The sequence below is a fragment of the Chanodichthys erythropterus genome, chromosome 14 (genome assembly GCF_024489055.1).
Source record: "Chanodichthys erythropterus isolate Z2021 chromosome 14, ASM2448905v1, whole genome shotgun sequence".
NCBI lineage: Eukaryota > Metazoa > Chordata > Actinopteri > Cypriniformes > Xenocyprididae > Chanodichthys > Chanodichthys erythropterus.
Genome location: NC_090234.1, coordinates 4358870 through 4382906, shown reverse-complemented (window position 1 = coordinate 4382906; position 24037 = coordinate 4358870). Strand labels below are relative to the sequence as shown.

Here is a 24037-nt window from a genome sequence, read left to right as displayed (position 1 = left end):
GAGGATATTCAGGACACATCTCCCCTCGACATCTGGAATCTCCTGCAAAAAGTGTATTTAGCTCCTCTTTTTCTCTCTCATATACTGCTCCCAAGTACATATCTTGAAGCTGGTGAAACCCTGGAATGGCGCCGCCATTGATGACATTCTCATTCAGAAATTTCCTCAGTGTAGGGTGGTCACTCTTAGACAGTGGGATGTTGATTGCAGTGCAGGTGGCAACCCAGGTTTCACAAATCTACAAACAGAAAAATACTTTTGTATCATTAGGCTGTATTGTGTACACACACACACACACAAAGTTCAGTGTAACCTACAAAAAACTGCAGTATAAAATCATTTACAGTAAGCCTTTCACAGAACAGTAATGTTTCTGCAAATAAAACGTAATTCTTTCGTGGCAAAATCAATCATCTTGCCTGGGAAATTACACTACTGTTAGGCTATCTAACCCTAACGTTAACTTACATCCACACACAACATACTTAGAAATCTCATTAACACTCACACACAACTCTCTCTGTTTCATTCTGTTTTCAATTTAACTATCAACCTTTTCATAATTTTACAAGCTTTAATCTTGTAAGCTACTGACCTTGATTCTTTCAGCCCTAGCAACTGTTTTGGAAGTTTCTGCTTCTGCTGCTGCTTTAACCATCCTCAAATGTTTGGCGGTGGCAAAGTGGCTTTCCACGTGTGGTCCAACATGCAGTTGCACGGAGTGCAAAATAATTTTACACTGTCATGTAACACACCGGGAAACTGCTTCGCGCGGTCTTTTGCGCTTATTTTTGTTGGCAAATGAGAATGATTTGTGTGCTTCATCATGGTTTCACCGCAGTTTGCAGATGATGTTTACGTCACGTAATTACGTCACTTCATAAGGTTCCCATGGCAATAGGGGGAAAATAATGGCGCTTTGCTCCGATGCTTCCTGAAGCAGTGTTTTGAAATCGGCCATCACTAAATAAGTCGTTATTTTGCTTTTTTTTGGCGCACCAAAAATATTCTCGTCGCTTTATAATATTAATATTGAATCACTGTACTCACATGAACTGATTTAAATATGTTTTTAGTACATTAATGGATCTTGACAGAGGAAATGTCATTGCTCCCTATGGAGGCCTCACGGAGCCATCGGATTTCAACCAAAATATCTTAATTTGTGTTCTGAAGATGAACGAAGGTCTTACAGGTGTGGAACGACATGAGGGTAAGTAATAAATGACAGAATTTTCATTTTTGGGTGAACTAACCCTTTAACTGATCTGGTGGATAGTGACACAACTACAATTAAGAAAGCATAGGAGAAGGACTTAGGTTTCACTATTGAGGATGCGCAATGGAAGGAATGCCTACAGAACGTACATGACTGTTCGATTAACACTAAACACAACTTAATCCAGTTCAAATCTCTGCATAGAGTATACATGTGCAAAACTAAACTGCATAAGATTTTCCCTGAAGTGTCACTGATATGCAGTAAATGCAAGGTTACGGAGGCATTCACTTTGGACATGTTGTAACCTTCATAAGTACTGGACTGATATTTTTGCGCTGCTTTCCAAAGTGTATAAAAAAAGATTGCTCCAGACCCTATGATTGCTGTTTTCAGGGCAATTTCTGTACCTTCTTTTAGTAAATATGAAAGACAGTGTATTTCTTTATTTATGGTTCTTGCAAACAGATTGATTCTTCAGAGGTGGACAATGGACATTGTTCCAACATTAAATGTGTTGTTGAGTGAGCTAGTGATTATTATTTACATTGAGAAGGTACGATTTATTAACAACAATAAGCTAGATATATTTTGGAAAATATGAAAGCCAGTATTAGATCACTTAGGAATGTGATAACTTTGTACTTGTTTTCATACTGCATTATACCTTTGTAACTCTTAAATTTATTTACCTAACCATTATTATCTTGTTATTGTAGTATTAACTTATTTATTTTTATTTTTTCCTCCCCACACCCTTCTGATGTTAACACTGTGATCTGTTTGCAACTGTTTGTATCAGGGATATATATCTATAACAATAGTACGGTATACCAAATGTATAAATGTACTCTAGTTTCCTTTTTGGACCTTTGTTCTGAAAAACAACTGTCATTTAAAAACTATTACTAAATAAAGTAAATCTGTTGCTGCCCCGAAAAAATAAACTTCATCCACTGTTCCCTTGACGATGTGTTCTTTGAGAAGCTGACAAAGGTAATCTTTTCCTCACAACCAAAAACACACTCCTTTGGCGACAGGAGCTGCATCTCATTTCGGAGGCTACGTCGCATTTAAATGCTGAATACTTCATCAAGGAATGAATGGCACAGAAATACTCAGTCATACGTCCAACTCGTGTTTTGAAACTTTGGCCATGTTTAGCATGAGAATGCAACTCTTTAACTGTGTAAATAAGTCATTACCCCCCGCACCCCCAACACCGGTGAATTTACTGTGCAAAATGTTAATTATGTTGAAGATATAAATACAAGTACTAGCCAAAGACATTTGTAATTTGTAAGAATAATAATGTCTAAATTGCAATAATAATCCAGAAAATATAATATGACAAAATCTTTTATTTAATAACATACTGTGTAGGTCACAATGAAGTTTCTCCTATTTCAACAGCAATCACTTTCATGTTTTTATCACTAACATGACCATTATAGGAGTATTTTAACACAAAATACATTCATTATCACATTGCAGAATTTGATTATCAGAATTTTGACAGTCTAGTTAATGATTACCATGAAAAAAAAATGAACAGTGCCTGTAACAGTTTAATGCTCTCTCTGATCCTAACAGAAAACAACAAAAGTGCAATCTGTGAAACATTTCACAGTGATCTTTTTTAAGCTCTTTTTTGCAGCTATTTGCTCTTCTCTTTCTCATGGCAAGGAAATAATTAGAATAATTAAATGTTATTTGTGGATGTATTTAAACAATTTTATTAAAAGCAAGACAAGAGCCAATGCAATAAAGGGCTTGGCCAAAGAAACCATATTTTATCAGAAAAGGTCTATAAAATGTTCTGTATAAAAATCATGCCAGAGGCTCACTTATAATACTTTAAATTTACATGTGATTAAATGATGAAGCGTGTATACATTAGAGTTTGTCTTTTTCATTAAATATGACACAGAGTCATTTCAGAATCATAAACCCTAAATCCAGCATAGAGGGCTTCAGTGAATGTGGTGTTGATTGTGTGTAAGTGTGTGAGTGTGTGTATGTCAGAGATGCTGTAGAAAGACAGAGTGCCAGCCGGCCAATCCAGATACACTCCTACTCTATTAGACAGGGGTGAAGAGACTAATAAGTCTGTTCTCTTTTTATTGTGCCAGACAGTGAATCTGTTATCAGAGCAATCCAGACTCCAGGATTTGTCATTGTATCCAAACCTACAGTCACTCCCTCCTTTCCTCTTGATTCCTTTATATGTCACTGCTGCATGAGGCCATCCGCGCCATTCAACCTCCCAGTAACAGCGTCCAGTCAGACCCTCTTGACACAGAACCCGCTCACCGCCAACAAATCTCTCTGGATGATCAGGATACAGCTGCTGCTCTTCCACATATGTTGCCTTCTTGTTGTCCTCAGACAGAATGACATGAGTGTTTGTTGTGTTTGGATCCAGTGTGAGATCACAGGCATCTGAAAATAAGAAGACAGATAATAAATGTGTCAGCGCTGCATAACATTTAGATAAAACAAGACATTGTATACTTTATTGGCTTTTCCTTACTATTGTTAGTAACTTTTTTCTTGTGTATGCCAATGTATATAAAGCTTACAGTTCATAGCATGCTTACGAATGTGACTCCACCTGTGAAAACCCTGCTAAAGAAATTTTCTTTTGTGTAATTCACTGTTTTCTACATAAAATCATCCTACATAATGTAACGAATATTCAGTGAAAATTAAACCTTGATATTTTTAATATTGACTAAGTAAGACCATGTCAAAGATTTGCTGAATTTCAGGCTCAGAAAAACATGTTTTTGAGAAATTCTAATGTAAAAACAAGCTTATTTTTAAAACTGAATCTGCAAAAACACATTTGAACCATAATTATCCTGACTATGTGCCATAGCAAAATCCCCAGTTAAATTAACACCTCTCAGTCTACATATGTGTCCAGACTACAGGGTGTTAATGAGATAATTAGGTAATTAATTAAGTGGTGATTCACAATTAGTGATAGCACTCCATGTTAATAGGCAGAATCACTGAAGGAAAGAGAAACAAGAACAGGAAAAATAACTACAGACACAATAACTACAACTGACTTCCCACTTATTGCACTTATTACTAACCAGTATGACTTTATTTCTGTCATACGCCTACAAAAGTTTAGATATTAATGTTTTAATGAACGTTTAGTTTGAAGTCACCATGGCGATACGTGTTTGAGCTCTTGACCCTTTATTTTTTAAATATAAGTTTTTCTCTGGCTGCTCTAACTTTGTGTTTGTAAAGCACATTTGTTATCTGGGCTGGGCTGATCTGGGCTGTGTTTCTCAAAATCATTTTAAGCCTGAGTTGATTGTAGAAACCATTTGTTGCAATTGTTCTACGATCAGCTTCGGCTTCCAATGCTTTTAGGAAATGCAGCACAGGTCATGATGGTTGTGTTTAGATGATGCCACAATCATTATGCATTATGCATTATTAACTGGTTGAATACATATTTTATTTTATATTTTCAGCTTGAGATCCAGCAGTGCTTTTATAAGCTGAAGTTTAAAAAAACATACAGACATCAAGAATCAACATATGAACCTCAACAATGGTGACAATCAAACAAAGTGCATAATGTTGATGTGCATGATTGGAGCCAATCAAAATTCATCCATTACTCCCATCATGAATACATTATGTAGCTGAAATGTCCTGTAATTTTCATCGATTGATCCTGTTTGCTGTTGTTTTGTTGTGACTTTAATAGCTTGTTTTGCGATGTTCAGAGTTGATCTGTTTGTCAGTATTTTATTTATTGTCACTGTTCTTGAGAATCATATGATGATTCTTGATGTCTGTGTGTGCCTAAACACAGATACTTCTGTGAACAATGTATTTTTAAAATAGTTTATATTGCTGTTGTATCTCAAGCTGCAAAATCATATAGCTACAATCACCAATAATAAAGTTACACACCAAGCAAATACTCAAATATTTAGACTCTGAGAGACATCAGGCCAGGCCATTACATGATGATAACGTCATCATCATTAAAGGGGTTCTATGTAGGAATGATGCCCAGTGTTCAAAATAGGTACTGCAGTCCAAATTCAAAATATTGTTTGGCCCGCCCCCTCGTTCAAAGACACGGGTTGCCAGCAACAAGAGGGAGCGCAATTCACAATGAAAGCTGAGGAGACTTACACACTGTAAGCTGATGAGTTGATTTATCTGTTTTAATATGCTGTCGTTCATAGAGATATTTAGATGAATGTAGAGGCTTTTTAGGTCAGGTAGATTCTGCAATTCTCTGACCCAGTTTGTTTGTTGGTTTCCATAGCTGCAATATGCGGTGTTTTCCTGGCAACCTGTGATGTCGAAATAATATGTGGCTGTAGCATTGATTTTCTGAGAAACAAGTAGGTGAACTTAGCATGTTCCCTAAATATCTGCAAACATATTGGGGTATTTTTATGCTTTATTCAAGTGAAATTCTTACATAGAGCCCCTAAAAAAACAATAACAAATGTGCTTTATAAACACAAATTTGTAGCAGCCAGAGAAAATCTAATATTAAAAAAAAATAAAGGGTCAAGATCCCAACTAACACATGGTTTGTTATCATCAGGTGTCTTAATCAATAATCAAGCAATCATCACTCAATTAATCACTTAAGTAACTAATTAAATCTAACACTTTTTTTGGTGTTACTTTTAACACCCTGCTGGTGGTTCCCATATAAACACAGGCCAGTGTTGATTTAACACTGGGAAATTTATTGTGCATAGCAGATTGTCTGTGTGAGAACTGTAATTCTGTGTGTATCTGACTGTTCAAGTGAAATGAGAGTTGAATTTGGGATTGCACACTGTCTTTCTGTTCCTTGCACTCCATACGTGCCGTTATCAGTTAGGGAATTCATCAGTCCAGCACATCAGCATCCAAATCCAAATTATTTCCACATGTAGCAGGCATAACATGTCCTTAAAATAAGCTGGTTGTCTTGGCAGAATGTTGAGTTACAAAATGAATAAGCTGTTCATGAAATTTTGGTGATGACAAATAAATCCACGGATAAAAAATAAATAGGAACCTGGCTTAAGTCACAGTTTTCTTGCCTTTCCCGACATTGACCTGATTGCTGCTTGTCTGTATTATCTGTATATTATCTGTATTTTATTATGTAGTATCTGTATGTAGTATGTAGCCTTCTGGTCCTTGATGTAATTTTCAAAAAAAAAAGTATGTATATGCTTTATATAAAAAAATGATCACCTTTGTAAGTGCTTCTGCCAAAACCGCACTTTCGTATTCTTCAAAAAGTTTACACGGTATGTCCTATGCCTTCCCTATTCTACTTACGGAACGAACGCAGCACCAGTTAAATTTCTTCCATAAGTAGAATGAGAAGGCATAGGACAGTGGTTCCCAAACCTGTCCTGGTGGACCCCCAGCCCTGCACATTTTGTATGTCTCCCTATTTCTGACACACCCATTTCAGGTCTTGCTATCTCTACTAATGAGGCACATGAGTTGAATCAGGTGCAGGGTTGGGGGTCCTCCAGGACAGATTTGGGAACAAGTGGCGTAGGAAATACAGCGTAAACTTTTTGAAGAATACGAATGTGCGCTTTTGGCGGAAGCGTGTGTAAGGCGACCATTTGTGTTTATAAAGCATATACAGTTGTATTTTTTTTCCAAAGTGACTCATCGTTTCTCTAGTTAAGACGCTTATTTCTCGTCTGGTATTGTTTAAAGCTCTTTGAAGCCGCACTGAAACTGACATTTTGACCTTCAACCTTTTGGAGTCCAGTGAAGTCCACTATAAGGAGAAAAATCCTGGAATGTTTTCCTCAAAAACCTTAATTTCTTTTCAACTGAAGGAAGAAAGACATGAACATCTTGGATGACATGGGGGTGAGTAAATTATCAGGAAAATTTTATTTGAAAGTGAACTAATCCTTTAATCTCACAATTGACCCTTTGCAAAGACCCGCTCCCTTTAGTTACTGTTGTTTTGTCCAGCAAGCCGTGGCACTGTCACACCACATGCAGTGAAAAATACATTGCGGAGCAAAGAGGAAACTGACAACGCGTCGACAGACAAGACAGAGCAGGTTACTTATGATATTAAACAAAGCCCCAGCTTTCAAACTGTGTAGTTTTTTTTAAGAAATTCAAACAATAAAAAGAGTTTTGTGGCTCTTTAATGTGTTGTGACAGATTCCAATAGCGCCTCAGCTCAGGCGGCTCGTGAACCGATCGTCACTTCCTACTAGTCTATTTATAGCATCAAATAAACATGAATGAACATGAGAACGAATGTTGTTTCAAACGCGGAAAGACGTCAATATTCACCATTTTTCAAGTTTAACTCCACCAAGGTTAATCTTCTAACACTGACTGCTTTGTCGGACAAGATGACGGATTCAGCGTTCTGATCTGTTAGATCGCTTGTCAATCAAACTCCCGGCGAAGGGTCAATTAATGGTGCTTCATTAGTGTTCTCTTATATTCTTTTTATTATTCTTCCACACGTTTGTCCTAGACCCATGAATGAGGTGTCAAATCTGGCCTGAGGAACTCTTTATCTCTCACTCTCTCTCACTCATTTAACATCTTATTAAGCAGCCAATAAGCCAATGAGCTAAAATTTTCACCATAGCCGCCACCACTTAGCAACCACTTAGAGCACCCTAGCAATCACCCCATTGAAAGTAGATGAGAGGGATAATCAGACCATCACAAAGATATGTGGGTTTGGCTCTTTTGATTTGGACAGACATGCAGTCTATTAGTTTAAACCTGCTAACTGTCTAGCCATGCCCTAACAACCATTTAGAGCATCATAGCAACTCAAACCCAAAGAAGGATATCTACAAATATGAGCATCATAGGGTGGGTTTATAACTGACAAGCTTTGGATTATCACCACTGGCAGATGCAAAGACACTCCCTAGCAACCAAACAGAGTACCCTAGCAACCATTTAGCAAGGCCTATATCCTTGAATCAAAACATCATAAAGACATGGTGGTTGGCTCTTTTGATTCATGCTAGCAAACAGGGCATTTAACATGCTACACATGCAAGCAGGGAATATCTACATGCTAATATTAAGTGTTAAATCAGGTTAAAAACATATGAAGAACTTTATAAAAACTCCATAGTAATTATCTGTGTCAACTACCCACCGCATAGCAACAGCATAGCAACACCCTAACAACCACCCAGGTTACCATAGCAACCGCCTAGCAACCACCCAAAGTACCCTAGCAACCACTCAGAACACCTTAACAGTTGCCTAGAAACACCCTAGCAACCAAATGCTGAGTTTTGCTACTGCATGCACTATTCACATTTTCTTCAGGAAGTGTAAATTCTAGTTAGATTATGCGACTTTATCCAGGTTTTCACAGGTAGGGTCACATGTGAGAGACAGAATGAGAAACATGACCTACATTTTCTCAGTCCTGGAGTGATTCTAAGAGGATCTTCATGGTCCAAACTAAAAAGAGAAAAATATAAATCAAAGATTACAGTATTATTATTTAAAGAGCAAAATACACATAATATACATATACATAATATGACCAACAACCACTCATCTGTCCTAACAACTCCAAATCCATGTAATTTTTTTTAACCTAATAAATTTTTTTGTACATTTCCTCAAAAGTTTCTAAATACAGTAAGATACAATTTAAAAAATTGTTTTCTTATGTGGAATAAAATGCTATTTTCAAACCTTGATTACCTGTTGAAATTAATCTATAAAAACATAGGTACACCATTTTGTAGACAAATTTTGTACAAAAGACCAAATGTGGTATATTTTGGCCTTTTAAATCATGTGACGTAACTGTAAATATATAGCTATATGACATTTAGATTATGATTTAAATGAAACAGATTATGATTCAGTAAGAAGAGAGACCATTCTGGATCAAATAAATATTTATCAAGGCCAATGTTTGAATCTCAAAGGAGAATGTATTTCCCTCTTTAGGCATAATTTAGTCAGGAGTCCCAGTTCAAAAACTCCCACCACAAACATGCACAGATCAAAGTATCATACTTAAGTATCTGCAGGAAGCAGTTTGGATCATTGAGTTTATCAGTGAGTAGCTTAACTCCTGATTCTCCTGGGTGATTGTAGCTCAGATCCAGCTCTCTCAGGTGAGAGGGGTTCGAACTCAGAGCTGAAGACACATAACCACAGCCTTCCTCTGTCACCATACAGCCAGACAACCTACAGAGAGATACATTGAATCAAATATTGTGATCTCATGTTACATTATTACTTAAATTATAGTAGATATAGTAGTATTTTTATCATGTATCTGTTAATTGTGACTTTTTGAAAAATTAATGGCATTCTGTCCTCACAGAGTAGCTTTTCTCCACATTCACACTTCTCAACAGGAACACAATCCGCTTAAGGCATCTTGCCTTTTCACGGAACTGAATTACATACGCTATATTGCCAAAAGTTTTGAAACGCCTGCCTTTATGTGCACATAAACTTAATGACATCCCATTCTTAATCTGTAGGGTTTAATATGGTGTTGGCCCACACTTTGCAGCTTAACAGCTTCAACTCATCTGGGAAGTCTTTCCACAAGGTTTAAGAGTGGGTTTATGGGAATTTTTGACCATTCTTCTAAAAGCGCATTTGTGAGGTCAGGCACTAATGTTGGACGAGAAGGCCTGGCACGCAGTCTCCATTCTAATTCATCCCAAAGGTGTTCTATTGGGTTGAAGTCAGGACTCTGTGCAGGCCAGTCAAGTTCCTCCACACGAAGTTCAGTCATCCTTGTCTTTATGGACCTTGCTTTGTGCACTGGTGCGCAGTCATGTTGGAACAGGAAGGGACCATCGCCAAACTGTTCCAACAAAGTTGGGAGCATGAAATTGTCCAAAATGTCTTGGTATGCTGAAGCATTAAGAGTTCCTTTCACTGGAACTAAGGGGCCAAGCCCAACCCCTGAAAAACAACCCCACACCATAATCCACCCTCTACCAAACTTTACACTTGGCACAATGCAGTCAGGCAAGTACCGTTCTCCTGACAACCGCCAAGACAGAGAAGCATGATTCTTCACTCCAGAGAACATGTCTCCACTGCTCTAGAGTCTAGTGGCTGCATACTTTACACCACTGCATCTGATGCTTTGCATTGCACTTGGTGATGTAAGGCTTGGATGCAGCGGCTCAGCCATGGAAACCCATTCCATGAAGCTCTCTACGCACTGTTCTTGAGCTAATCTGAAGGCCACATGAAGTTTGGAGGTCTGTAGCTATTGACTCTGCAGAAAGTTGGTGACTTCTGCGCACTCTGGGTTGGGGTTGAAGATTTAATTCTTGTTAATTTAGCCACTGTATCAAATAAATTACTAGGGTTGTGTTTGTTTTCTTCTAAGAGTGTTGAAATATAATCAGATATAGCATTTTTTAAGGCTTTTCTGTACGCAAATTATGCTCTCTCTCCACGAAATGCAAAAACCTAATTTTGTTTTCTTCCAGCTGCGTTACATTTTTTCTGACTGCTCTCTTAAGGGCCAGAGTGTGCTTGTTGTACCACAGTGTTATTTTCTTTAATCTTTTTTAAACGCAAAGGAGCAACTGTGCTGGATGCTATATGCTATATGCTATATGCCCAATGTACATGTTTACTTCTGTGTGAAAATGTTTTTACACACCTCAGTATCTCTAGCTGACAGGTTGGACTCTTCAGCACATTAGAGAGCAGCTTTACACCTAAATCCTGTAGGTCATTGTTACTCAGGTCCAGCTCTTTTAGAACAGAATTTGAGGATTGTAGAGCTGATGACACAGTTTCACAGGACTGAGCAGTGAGATTGCAGCCAGAAAAACTATGGGAGAAAATATAAGGAAAGAGGATGTTACTTTTTTATACTGAGGATTAGCCAAGGACAAATGCAATTGAAGTATACAAATATCATCTTATTTTAAGTATTGTGAATCTTTGTGTGTGTGTGTGTGTGTGTGTGTTTGTGACATATCAGGACACAAATTTGTATAATGACATGGGTACGACATAGGTATTACAAGGAGAGGGTGCTTTATGAGGACACTATATAACAATTAAGGTTTATAAATCATACAGAATGAGTTTTTTGAGAAAGTAAAAATGTGCACCGTTTCCTGTGATGGGTAGGTTTAGGTGTAGGGTGATAGACAATACGGTTTGTACAGTATAAAAACCATTATGTCTATGGAATTTCCCCACAATTCACAAAAACAAACATTTGTGTGTGTGTGCGCGCTCATGTGTGTGTGTGTGTGTGTGTGTGTATTTACACTCACAGAGCTTTTGTGCAATTGATTACTGCTGGTATCAGTCTTCTTCTACCCTCATCTGATGTGTTATATTTCTTGAGGTCCAGCTCATCTAGCACCTCCTCTGACATCTGAAACATGTAAGCAATTGTTGAGCAGTGAGCAACAGAGAGTTTCTTCTCTGAATGTTTGTCTGATTTCACAAACTCCTGAATCTCTTTTGACAGAGTCTGATCTTTCACTTCCAGCAGACAGCGAAACAGATTGATGGATCTTTCAGTGGAGAGTCCATGTCCATCTTTGATCTTCTCTGTAATGTACTGTGTGGTTCTCCTGATGCTCTCTGAGCTGTTCTCTGTGTGTGTCAGCAGATCCTGTAAGAGTCTCTGATTGGAATCCAGTGACACGCCCAGCAGGAATCGCAGGAGATGATCCAGATGTCCAGTTTTACTCTCAATGGCTTTATCTACTGCACCTTTAAGAAGATTTTGTATTGAAACAAAATTCTTTAGCCCCTCCATAGTTGTATGTACATAAAAGTAAAACACATAGAGAGCTGCGAGAAACTCTTGAATGCTCAGATGAATGAAGCTGTAGACTTTCCTCTGATGAATCACAGATTCCTCTTTAAAGATCTCAGTGCAAATCCCTGAATACACTGAAGCCTCAGTAATGTCTATGCCGCTGTCAATCAGGTCCTCCTCATAGAACATCACATTGCCCATCATCAGCTGTTTAAATGCCACTTCAGCAAGTTTCAAAATCACTTCTCTGTTGGACTTCAGGAGTTTCTTTGGATCTCTTTCTTCATACTTCTGATTCCTCATGTTGATCTGAATCAGCAGGAAGTGGATGTACATTTCAGTCAGAGTTTGAGGGATTTCTGCACTTAGATCTTCTTCCAGGAGCTTCTGAAGCACAGTGGATGAGATCCAGCAGAAGATGGGTATGTGGCACATGATGTGGAGGCTTCTTGCTCTTCTGATGTGTGAGATGATTGTGCTAGCTTGATGCTCTTTACTGTTTTTCTTCCTGAAATATTCCTCCTTCTGGGAATCATTGAATCCATCAATTTCTGTCAGACGGTTGATGTATTTGGAAGGGATCTGATTGGCTGCTGCTGGTCTGGAGGTGATCCAGATGAGAGCGGAGGGAAGCAGCTCTCCTTTCATGAGGTTTGACATGAGCACACCCACAGATGAAGTCTCAGTCACATCAGAAACTTTCTGAGCATCTGAAAACATTAGTGTGATTTCTGCTTTCATCCAGACCATCAAAGATGAACACAACTTTACACTCCTCATAAATCTTTGAGTCCAGATCTTGAAGTTCAGGATAAAAGTTCAGCAGAAGCCGGTGAAGACTGTACTGATGATCTCGGATCAAGTTCAGCTCTCGAAATGGAAGCTTAAACATGAAATCTACATCCTTATTGGTTTTTCCCTCAGCCCAGTCTAGAATGAACTTCTGCACAGAAATGGTTTTTCCAATTCCAGCAATGCCTTTAGTAAGAACAGTCTTAATTTGGTCTTTCTTCTCACATCTTGGTTCAGGTGGAGCTTTAAAGATGTCATTAATTTCGATTTGAGTGTCTTGTGAGTGTTGTGTTCTGGCTGTTTTCTCCATCTGTAAAACCTCATGTTCTTCATTCACTCCTTCTCTCTCTCCCTCTATGATGTAAAGTGGTGTGTAGATCCTGTTCAGGAGGGTTTCATTCTCTTGGAGTTTGATTCCCTCAAATAATCTCTCATACTTTTTCTTCATGCCCATTCTGTGCTGGTCTTTCACCATCTTTATTTTATCATATACTATTTGGTCTCCAATCTTCCCCTGAAAGGATACCTGTGTTTCATCCTCCCTGAGGTCAGAGGTCTCTGGTGCATCACTGAAGTTAATGGTTTGAGACATAGATCTGTTACTCTTCACAGACACATCATTTGTTTCTGGAGACTCTGATCTCTGTTTCTCAGCCATACTGATGTTGCCTAAAGACAAACAAAATGCCATTTTAACCATACTAGCTGTATAGCTTAAATGTACAGTTTTACATAATACATACCATAAAATGATGAAGTTACATGTATTGTTGCAATTCAAAGTTACACAATTGTTCACAGGTGTACAGACTAGAATATAGATTAACCCTCATGTACTGTTGCGGGTCAATTTGGCCAGTTTTGATTTTTGAGTTGTCGGAAATATCAGTGTCAATATCATGACAACCTGCAGAAGATTTGGTAGAAGAATGGTAATAGATATGACAATGTATTTGGTCTTGGAATAGATCTGCTTTGCTGCAGCTGCTGAATTGCTGCTGCTGTTGGCTATTGCTTTTATTGTAGATTATTGCTTATGATGTTGCTGCAAAGCAAGTACAAGAACTTGCTACTGCCAATAAATACACCGATACACTGCTGTGAGCATTTAAGACACACTGCTGCTGCAAGAATAGCATTTATTCAGTAATAACCCATAGCAGATCTATATATGTGGAGCTGGTGAAGGTAGAGGGTTTCAGGGAAAATTTGAAAGCATGCTGCAAAGTGCTCTAGTGAAAGCCAACCAGTCATTTTAAGGTATAGGAGCAAGCTCAGTGGCTGGCAATGCAACATGACTTTAGTTAGTGTGTAATATTGTTGTTTGAGCACGAACAACATCTGCAAAGTTATGACGTTCAAAGTTTCATGCAAATGGAGATTTTCCTTTTACAGAAATCACTTTTTGAGGTCTACAACAAATGGCTGGTAGGGACTACAACGAGTATCTTGCCAGGTGACATCACTAACCCTAAACTTCAGAAGCCCTCCCCACTGTTTCAAGCAGGACAAGTAGTAGTAGGTAAATAACAGACGTGAGGCTAACACTGGTTTGAGCAACTAAGCGATAAACATTCCTTTGAAGAGTGCAAAATGTAGTGCAGTGCCAGGTTGTGGAAAAACAGTAGCTGCATTGGATTTGCAGAAAGCCTGAAATAAAAAAAAAATAAATAAAAAAAACAAAAAACAATGCTGTCCCTTATTTATTGGATATGACAGGAATGGCACAGCACACTTATGTGAATAAAAAAGTTTTTGCTGTGTCACTATTGCTTTGTTACAGATCGTTTGATATGTATAGATTATGTGTACATGTCTAACCAAAATGACACTGATTTCTGATATGTAATAATTCATGTAGGCCTACAGTAAGATGTTTTTGTCTCAAAATCCTTCATTGTCAGTATTCAAACCAGTGACTAAACAGTCAACTTACTATTGTTTCTCTTAGTAGGATGAAAATGATTAAATTATATATACAAAGCGAAAGAATGCTCCCTTTACAATCGAACTGTCAATCAAAGAGTGCAAGTGTTCTGGACTCTTGCCAAAACTCCTCTTAGAATCAACAAATCTCTTATTTGCATTGTGTTTGCACTGTTAGTCATGATGAAAGCATTCGTTAGTGTGCAGAAATCGATTTACAATGACAAGATCAATGCATTATTGCAATCAACATGTCTGTAATCAGCTACAAGCTCATCATAGCAATATTTCATGCCACAATCTAAATATGCCAAATGCCATATTTTAGATTGATATCTAAAAAAAAAAAAAAAAACTTTATGTAAGATTTTTTTTGTGCGCAGTTCCAAACGTTTTCATTAGATGCCATTCAGGCTCCACTGGTAACCATATAAGGATGCACACGCTTCCATGTATGGTTTAAGTGATCTGTATCACATTTTTCCATAATTTTAAATATAAAAAATAGTATACAGATTATAGGAAAAAAAGTCAAATATTAATATTTGTTTAATATTTTTTTTTTTTACTTCTCAAAAGAGTGTTTGAGATGTTGATTACAGACTTTAATTTGGAAACACAGTTTCTGTGATGCTTTTACCAAAGTTAAATTGCTTTAGCTCACAGTATTTTTTGGAAACTGCATTGTAGCACCTCTACATATTGATATTGAATTTGCATCAGTGTGTTGTGTAAGAATGTAAATTAAATCAAGGTTATCAAGTTGTATGATGTTCTTTTGACTCCATTTCATGTAATGCTGTGCTTGACTCATGTTTTATTTTCGTTTCATGACTGTTTGGACCTTTTATTACATCACAGCACAAAGGACTGGGGTGGGGTACATTTGTCTGGGACTAACCAAATTTGTGGTAAGAGATACGCAATTCAGCTGTTTGTGCAAAGACTATGGTTGACTATGATATATTATGAAATGGTGGATTTTGTTCACGTGGTTGATGAATGAAATGTATATATTTTGGGTGTTTTGGGGTAGGTTAAATAAGAATTTTTACTTCATCCTACTCCTGACTTTGCACTGAATGTTTAATGTATGTATGTCATGTCATGTCATGTCATGTCTTGTTTTGGTATTGTTTCATGTTCACTGTTTATGGTTTGTTTTCATTGTTATGCTTTGTTTGTTTTGCCATGTGTTTTGTGTCTTGATTCCTTTGCCCTCATGTGTTCATGTCATGTGCTTCCCCTGTCTCATGTGTCATGTTCTGATTGGTTGTCATTGTCATGTGATTTCAGTTCTGTCTTGCCATTGGTCCTCTGTCTTGATTGTTCACATGTGTTCCTTGTTTGTCATTAGTCTCCCTGTATAAATAGCCCTCATGTTCCATTGTAATCTGGTCTAGCTTTGTTTTATGTAACCCACTGTTTGGTGTGTGTTTGTGTTTAAAGTCAAGTCAAGTCAAGTCAAGTCAAGTCAAGTCAAGTCAAGTCAAGTCAAGTCAAGTCAAGTCAAGTCAAGTCAAGTCAAGTCAAGTCAAGTCAAGTCAAGTCAAGTCAAGTCAAGTCAAGTCAAGTCAAGTCAAGTCAAGTCAAGTCAAGTCAAGTCAAGTCACGTCTTTGTTTTTGTTCCTGTTTATGTTTCTGTTTTGGATTTATCACTTTAATAAAACTGCACATAGGTTCTCAACAACGCTCGCCTCTAGTGGACTCCCTCTATGTTACAATGTAATTATTTTGAAAGTTATTATTATTTGTTGATGAATTTGTGCAAGCGCAAATAAAGTAAATTTACATATGAACATTTTTACATATGAAAATTATTGAACTATTTTTATCTGTATTGATGTAACATCACTAATATTGAGATTGTTACAGCATTACAGACACATTAAACTCTTAATTTAAATGCCATTAGAGTGGAATCACCTTCATCATAACATGATAAAATAATACTATAGTTAGTAGTATAAACAAAGATGTTTTTTAAAAGTTGTATTTAGAACCATATCCTCCTGAAATGGTTCTGTTGGGGAACAGGGTTCTTTATTCTTTATTCTTTTACTTAAACGAAAGAGAAATGAAAGGCACATGTCTGCCCAGACAGACACCATCACATGCCAAAAACCACATTATCTTTTGAGAGGAACTGATACTCAGTAACAGCAAAACACACACATAAAGATGAGAATGTAAAACAAATTAAAAAAAATTGTATATTAATTATTAGTATTAATATATGAATAAAATACAGTTCAGTTATTAGTTTATTTCTGGTTTTTTGAGTTCAGGTATTTTTGTTATACTCAGCACATTCATATACTCATTTTTTACTGTTTCTGATTATAAGGTTAGTGAATGTAGGAACTGGAAATCTGAACACTGTTTTAAATACTGTAGTCCATTTTAGTAATTAAAAATGGTTTAGTCTAGTAGTTTAACACAACTGTACTAATTATGGTGCAACAGTATTCAGCACTGATGAGTCTAATTGATCACATTTGTATTACAGTTCAAATAAATCAGTTATGAACAATAAATCAGTTATACATTTTCAGTGTATATAGTCTTTTTGTAGTCTTTCAAACTATAATTATATTTATATTATATATGTTATATTAATCTGATGAAATCTGAGTACATGGCAAAAGTCATTTACTTTAACACTTTAGTTTGCAATGTTTCTGTTATTTTAGTCAGAGCTGATAGCCTAAGAAAGCTATTATATCAGCACATGAGACGTTAACCAAAAATAACATCATAAAAGAAGTATCCAGGTTTTGAAATTTAATGTTAAGAAGGAAAAACAAAACAAACACTACCAGCACATTTTTATATAATTACAAGCTTGTATGAAGAACACATTCTGGACTTACCACAAGTTATGCAGCTGTTTCAGTATCCAGCGTCACAAGGTTTCAAGCCCTGGAATAGCGTTGCTTGCTCTCCTGCTCTTTTACTTTCACTTCTAATTATCTGGTTTTACCTTTGTTCATCTGAAAGACAATCACAGTCCCTCTAGTGTCACAGAACAGTATCACATTGTCAGCGCAGAGTGCTTTAAGCTAATGACTATGTGACTGAACACATTATTGAAGTTAAACTTTTATTACTTTTAATAAGGTAAATATAGCTTTCAGCTATCAGTTACCATCAGGGTGGTGAGGAGAAATGCTGAAGGATGAAGGACCAGGATCAATCCACAGTAAAGGTGATACCCCAGATAACAGAATTTTGTTATAAGAACATTCTCTAAATTTTCAGTGTTGGTTCTGGGAACAGAAAAAATCTCCAGTTTTCTTGACATTAGAAGAACTTGTTTCAAAAGGTATGATGTTCCTCAAATGTTCTTTTAACTTAATTTTGATTTAAAATTCAACATTCTAGTAACATTGATTTGTAACATTCCATGGACACAAAATTGTCCAGTTTCCTTAATATTAGTAGATTGTTAGTATAATGTCCCTCATTCAAACACCTGCTGTGAACAAGCACTGAAAGAAAGAGACATAATGACACAAACTACAACTTTCTTTAGCCATAGCCTTGGATGAACTGAAGATAAAAGACATTAAATCTCTCAAGATTTGATTAAACAGCTCCACAAACAGCATTACCAGCTTCACTTATTACTATTAGACTGAATATGTAAGACGTCTTCAGAAGATCTTATTGAGAATTAGCAGAGGTTTAGATGTTGTCTTATTGAAAATGTTTAGTTTGGGTTCACCATCATGGAGATCAGATCAGTGTTTGCTTTAGTTGGGTTGTTTAGTTGGACTCTTGACCCTTGACATTTGCAGGTGTTTTAAGAAAACATTTCTGCATTGATAAAGCAGGTCAACATGTCTGTTTTAATGGTCAAATGACTACATTATAGTGGTTTTAAGAAATACTTCTGGTGTAGTTTTACTTACTTTTGGAATTGAAACATTATTTGATATGAAATTAAAAAAACTCAACCAATGTAATTTGTAACACTAAAGTGATTTGTGTAAGATTGTTCAAAAGTATTTGAAAGTTAAATAAGACACACTTAGACATCAGCACTTATCATACAAACCTCAACAATGGTGACAATCCAAAAAAACAATTCAGCTGCATAAATTATGCATGGCGCAATGCATGCTGGAAACCATGAATGTATTTTGTTTCATATGCCGAATGCTGATGTCTGTGAATGCATAAATGACACAAAACATGTTTCAAACAAAGTTAACCATGACAGTGTTATTTATACTCACTTTTAATTTTATCACATCGGTTGAGGTTTTTTTTTTTTTTTTTCAAACAAAGTTTTAATTCCAAAAGTAAGTAAAACTACACTGGAAGTAGTTGTTTAAACCACTTTAATGTAGCCATTTGACCATTAAAGGTGCCCTAGATTCAAAAATTGAATTTACCTCGGCATAGTTAAATAACAAGAGTTCAGTACATGGAAATGACATACAGTGAGTCTCAAACTCCATTGTTTCCTCCTTCTTATATAAATCGCATTTGTTTAAAAGACCTCTGAAGAACAGGCGAATCTCAACATAACACCGACTGTTACGTAACAGACGGGATCATTAATATGTATGACCCCAATATTTGCATATGCCAGCTCATGTTCCCAACATTATGAAAGGCATTAGACAAGGGCAGAATGTCTGGATCTGTGCACAGCTGAATCAACAGACTAGGTAAGCAAGCAAGGACAATAGCAAAAAATGGCAGATGGAGCAATAATAACTGACATGATTCATGATAACATGATATTTTTATATTTGTAAATTGTCTTTCTAAATGTTTTGTTAGCATTTTGCTAATATACTGTTAAATGTGGTTAAAGTTACCATCGTTTCTTACTGTATTCACGGAGACAAGAGCCGTCGCTATTTTCATTTTTAAACACTTGCAGTCTGTATAATTCATAAACACAACTTCATTCTTTATAAATCTCTCCAACAGTGAAGCATTAGCCGTTAGCCACGGAGCATAGCCTCAAACTCATTCAGAATCAATGTAAACATCAAAATGAACACTGTACTTACGCGATTAGACATGCTGCATGACGAACACTTTGTAAAGATCCATTTTGAGGGTTATATTAGCTGTTTGAACTTTTTTTATGTTGTTTAAGGCAAGCGCGATCTCTTGGGGCGTGGAGCACGGGATTTAAAGGGCCAGTAGCCCTGAATCGGCTCATTTCTAATTATGCCCCAAAATAGGCAATTAAGAAAATGAATTAAAAAAAATCTATGGGGTATTTTGAGCTGAAACTTCACAATTAGACTTATATTACATCTTTTAAAAAAAAAGATCTAGGGCACCTTTAAAATAGACATGTTGACCTGTTTTATCAATACAGAAATGTTTACTGAAAACCTCAGCAATTGCTGATAAAGAAGCAACATAAAAGTCAAGGGTCAAGAGCCCAACTAAAGTAAACACTGATCTCCATGATGGTGAACTAAAAACATTTTCAGTAAGACATCAAGATCTAAACCTCTGTTAATTCTCATTAAGAAGTTCTGTAGACGTGTGACAGAAATAAAGTCAGTCTGGTTAGTAATAAGTGAAGTTGGTAATGCTGTTTGTGGAGTTGTTTCCCCAAACCTTAAAAGAACTCCACATCGTGACCGTCTGTGAACATAATGGTGACAAAATTTTCAGATAAACAGATTAACTATGAACATCACAAAACAAGCTACTAAAGTCACAAAAAAAAAAAGATTTTTTTTAGTGTCACCATTGTTGAGGATCATATGCTGATTCATGATGTCTGTGTGAGTCTAAAAGACACCGCTCAAAACTCTGTATAAAATATTTAAAAAAAAAAAAAAAAAAAAAACTAATAAAAAAGGAGGGAAAAAAAGTTGATGCAAAACTGACATTTAACACACTCATAGTTTAGACTCTGGAGAAGACCAGTGAATCATCAGCACTAAACAATCAAATTCATCTGATCAGACTTTCTCCTGCATCTTTTGCTATATCAAACATGTTTTGAAAAGTTAAAGCAGCCAAAGAAAATCTAATAATTAAATAGCAAAAATCAAGAGCCCATCTAAAGCAAACACTCTCCTTCAAACTTTATTATTTTCTATAAAACACACACACAAGGCGAAGTTCTTGTGCAACGAAAATTCTGAAATTTTACAGAACATTTGGGACATAAAACGTCCTCTTTTGGTAATGAAAGTGCTGCAGTTCAAGGTTCATTACATGATTTTAGGGGGACGTTCCAATTTGGTTTATTTTATGGTCACATAAGAACGTTACAATGAGGATATTTAGGACATTAAATTGAACGTTGCTACATGGTCTTATGTTGGTCATCTAATAACGTTCCCGATATGAGTTTAGGGGAACGTTCTATTTTGGTTATTTTATGGTCATGCAAGAACGTTACAAAGAGGACATTTGTAATAGTGATAGTCCCCTAAACATTCCCAAAACGTCCTGAATGTTCCCTGAAGATCCACCAAATAACATTCTCCAAACCTTAAAAGAACTCCACATCGTGACCGTCTCTAAACGTTCTGGGAACGTTACTAGACAACGTTCTTAACACTAGTGGACGTTCTGAGAATGTTCTGGGAACGTTACTAGACAACGTTCTTAATACCAGTGGATGTTCTGAGAATGTTCAGAGACGGTCACGATGTGGAGTTCTTTTAAGGTTTGGGGAACGTTATTTGGTGGACCTTCAGGGAACATTCAGGACGTTCTTTAGGGGACTATTACTATAGGACGTTCTGATTACTTCCCAAATGTCCTCTTTGTAACGTTCTTGCATGACCATAAAATAACCAAAATGGAACGTTCCCCTAAACTCATATCGGGAACGTTATTAAATGATCAACAGAGGACCGTGTGGGAACGTTCTGTTAATGTCCCAAATGTCCTCTTTGTAACGTTCTTTTTTTGACCATAAAATAACCAAAATGGAATATCCTCCTAAAGTCATATAAGGAACCTTGAACTGCAGCACTTTCATTACCAAAAGAGGACGTTTTAGGAACGTCCCGAATGTTCTGTAAAGGTTCAGAAATTTCATCACCTTTTGAGAACTTTTAGGAAACATTGCGTAAGGTCCTGAGAACGTTGCCTTCTACGTGGGTAAGACCAAATCACAAACAGTCCTAATCCACCCAAAGACACTGAACACCATTGAGGCAATAGCGACAGAGCCTTAGGTGCTGAACCTTTTCTTCCTAAATGCAATACATTTTGATTTATAGATTTGAATCTACGATGAGACGCCAAAAAAAATCTTTAACAAATAAATAAAGATTGTCTGATTACCTGTGCCAGTGGTTTTCATTAGTTCACACTTACAAATGATCAAATAGAGTAAAAAAAAAAAAAAAAAACACACACACATACATATATATATATATATTTATATATATATATATATATATATATATATATATATAAATATAAATATATATATATATATATATATATATAAATATATTTATATATATATATAACTGTATATACTAGTTTAATTAGTGACACTTGGCCTATATTTTAAAACCTTTATGGCAACAATATGGCAACATTTTATTTTGAATAGGGCAACATTTGTATTTTTAAACCTTTATTTTAATATGGAAACATGACACCTCATTCTACAATATTTCTGTGATTAAATCACTGACTTCTCCCCCATCAGCCAATCACTGTGTGTTTACTCCATAGCAACGAGGTCAGCCCCGCCCTTACTCTTAGCTTAAGACTTCTAGTTATTCCTTAGTAAAAGTTTGTCTCAGCAGCTTTGTGAATAGGTTTAAAGAGAAAACTCTTAGCTAAGAACTTTTATTGCTATTTAGGAGAACTCTTAGTGGTAAGATAAAATGTTTTGTGAATACGGCCCCAGATCTCCAGAGATTTTAATGTCTTTTATCTTCAGTTCATCTAAGGCTGTGGTTGAAGAAAGTCGTAATTTGTGTTCTTATTTCTCGTTTGTTCAGTGTTTGTTCACAGCAGGTGTTTGAATGATTGAAACAATGTTTCAGGAACATCATACTAACCTTTAAATAACATTCTACTAACATTAAGGAAACTGGACAATTTTATGTTCTTGGAATGTTACAAATCAATGTTCCTAGAATGTTGAATTTAAATCAAATTTAAGTTGAAAGAACGTTTAAGGAACATTACATCTTTTAAAAAAATTCCTCTAAAGATATATTTTTTTTACATTCCCAGATCCAACCAATTTTTTTTCTTTTATTAGGGGCAGCAGATTTGAAAAAAGGTAAACAGCAAATCAAGACTAAAAGAGTCACGCCAATGCACATTTATATCGGGATACCAGAACGATCGATGAAAACAGCTGCAGGATTGCATAAAAATACATTTATTCTTTTAGACTTTTATTAAACATGATATTTGAGAATAATACAAATATAAATTAATAATTCAAAGCATAACACAAGCATGATCGTTACATTTTTTTTATAATCGCTAGGACACATTTCTCAATACTTAAGTTTCTTTTTCAAAACTCAGTTCTCCTAAAAAACTTTCATCTTTGCACAGCAGTTAATTGCACATTCAAAATTAACTAAAACTACCAAAACACTTCATTCATGTCTCAAATCAACTCATTCTTCCAGAACTCTAGCAAAGGTTTTCACCCAACAACACACTTTGTCAGTCATAAAACACAGACCTAAAAACACTTAAATCAGGTAACATTAAACTTTGTTTTATTTTGCTAAATTTCTTAACAAAACAAGAATAACACTATTGTTTATAATTCACTGCAGTTTATGTTCCATGAACCATGTTTACATAACAGTGCCACATTATTCTGACTATTTCCCCTTTGAATGGATGACAATAAAATTGAAAGACTATCAACACATGCAGCATATTTCTATTTTATTCAGTTTTGTATTATGTTATTGTTTTGAATTTAAGTTTATCAGTTTTGTAAACAGTATGTAAGCATGTGCAAAGTTAGCATGTGCAAAGTGCAAAGAGTTTTGGTGTTTGTTGTGTCGTGTTGTGTGAGAAAAGAATAAATGTAATTTGAAAGATGTAGTCATTGAATTCATTTTGTGCCAAAGCAATCATAAATGATCCACAGTTTAGCCCACATAGATTTCTGTTGTGCTCACTGTGTGAAAAGTTTTGAAAAAGTGACTCATGTATGTGCACCGCCTCCACCAGGTGGTATAAATTGGAAGCAGATGCAATCGCACTCTGTTTTTTGCTGAGGAGACAACTGGTGTCCGCACAACAGCGAGGGTACAGGAACTGTGGCGACAGGACGTACGTCTCTGTTCCCTCCTTCTGGGAATGAATGT

The 24037-nt window shown here is 36.1% G+C and overlaps 1 pseudogene; it reads right to left on the bottom strand.

Moving 5' to 3' along the window:
* Window positions 1–3134: 3134 nt before the first annotated feature.
* Window positions 3135–13497, bottom strand: LOC137036173 (protein NLRC3-like; annotated as a pseudogene).
* Between the last annotated feature and the right edge of the window lie 10540 nt (window positions 13498–24037).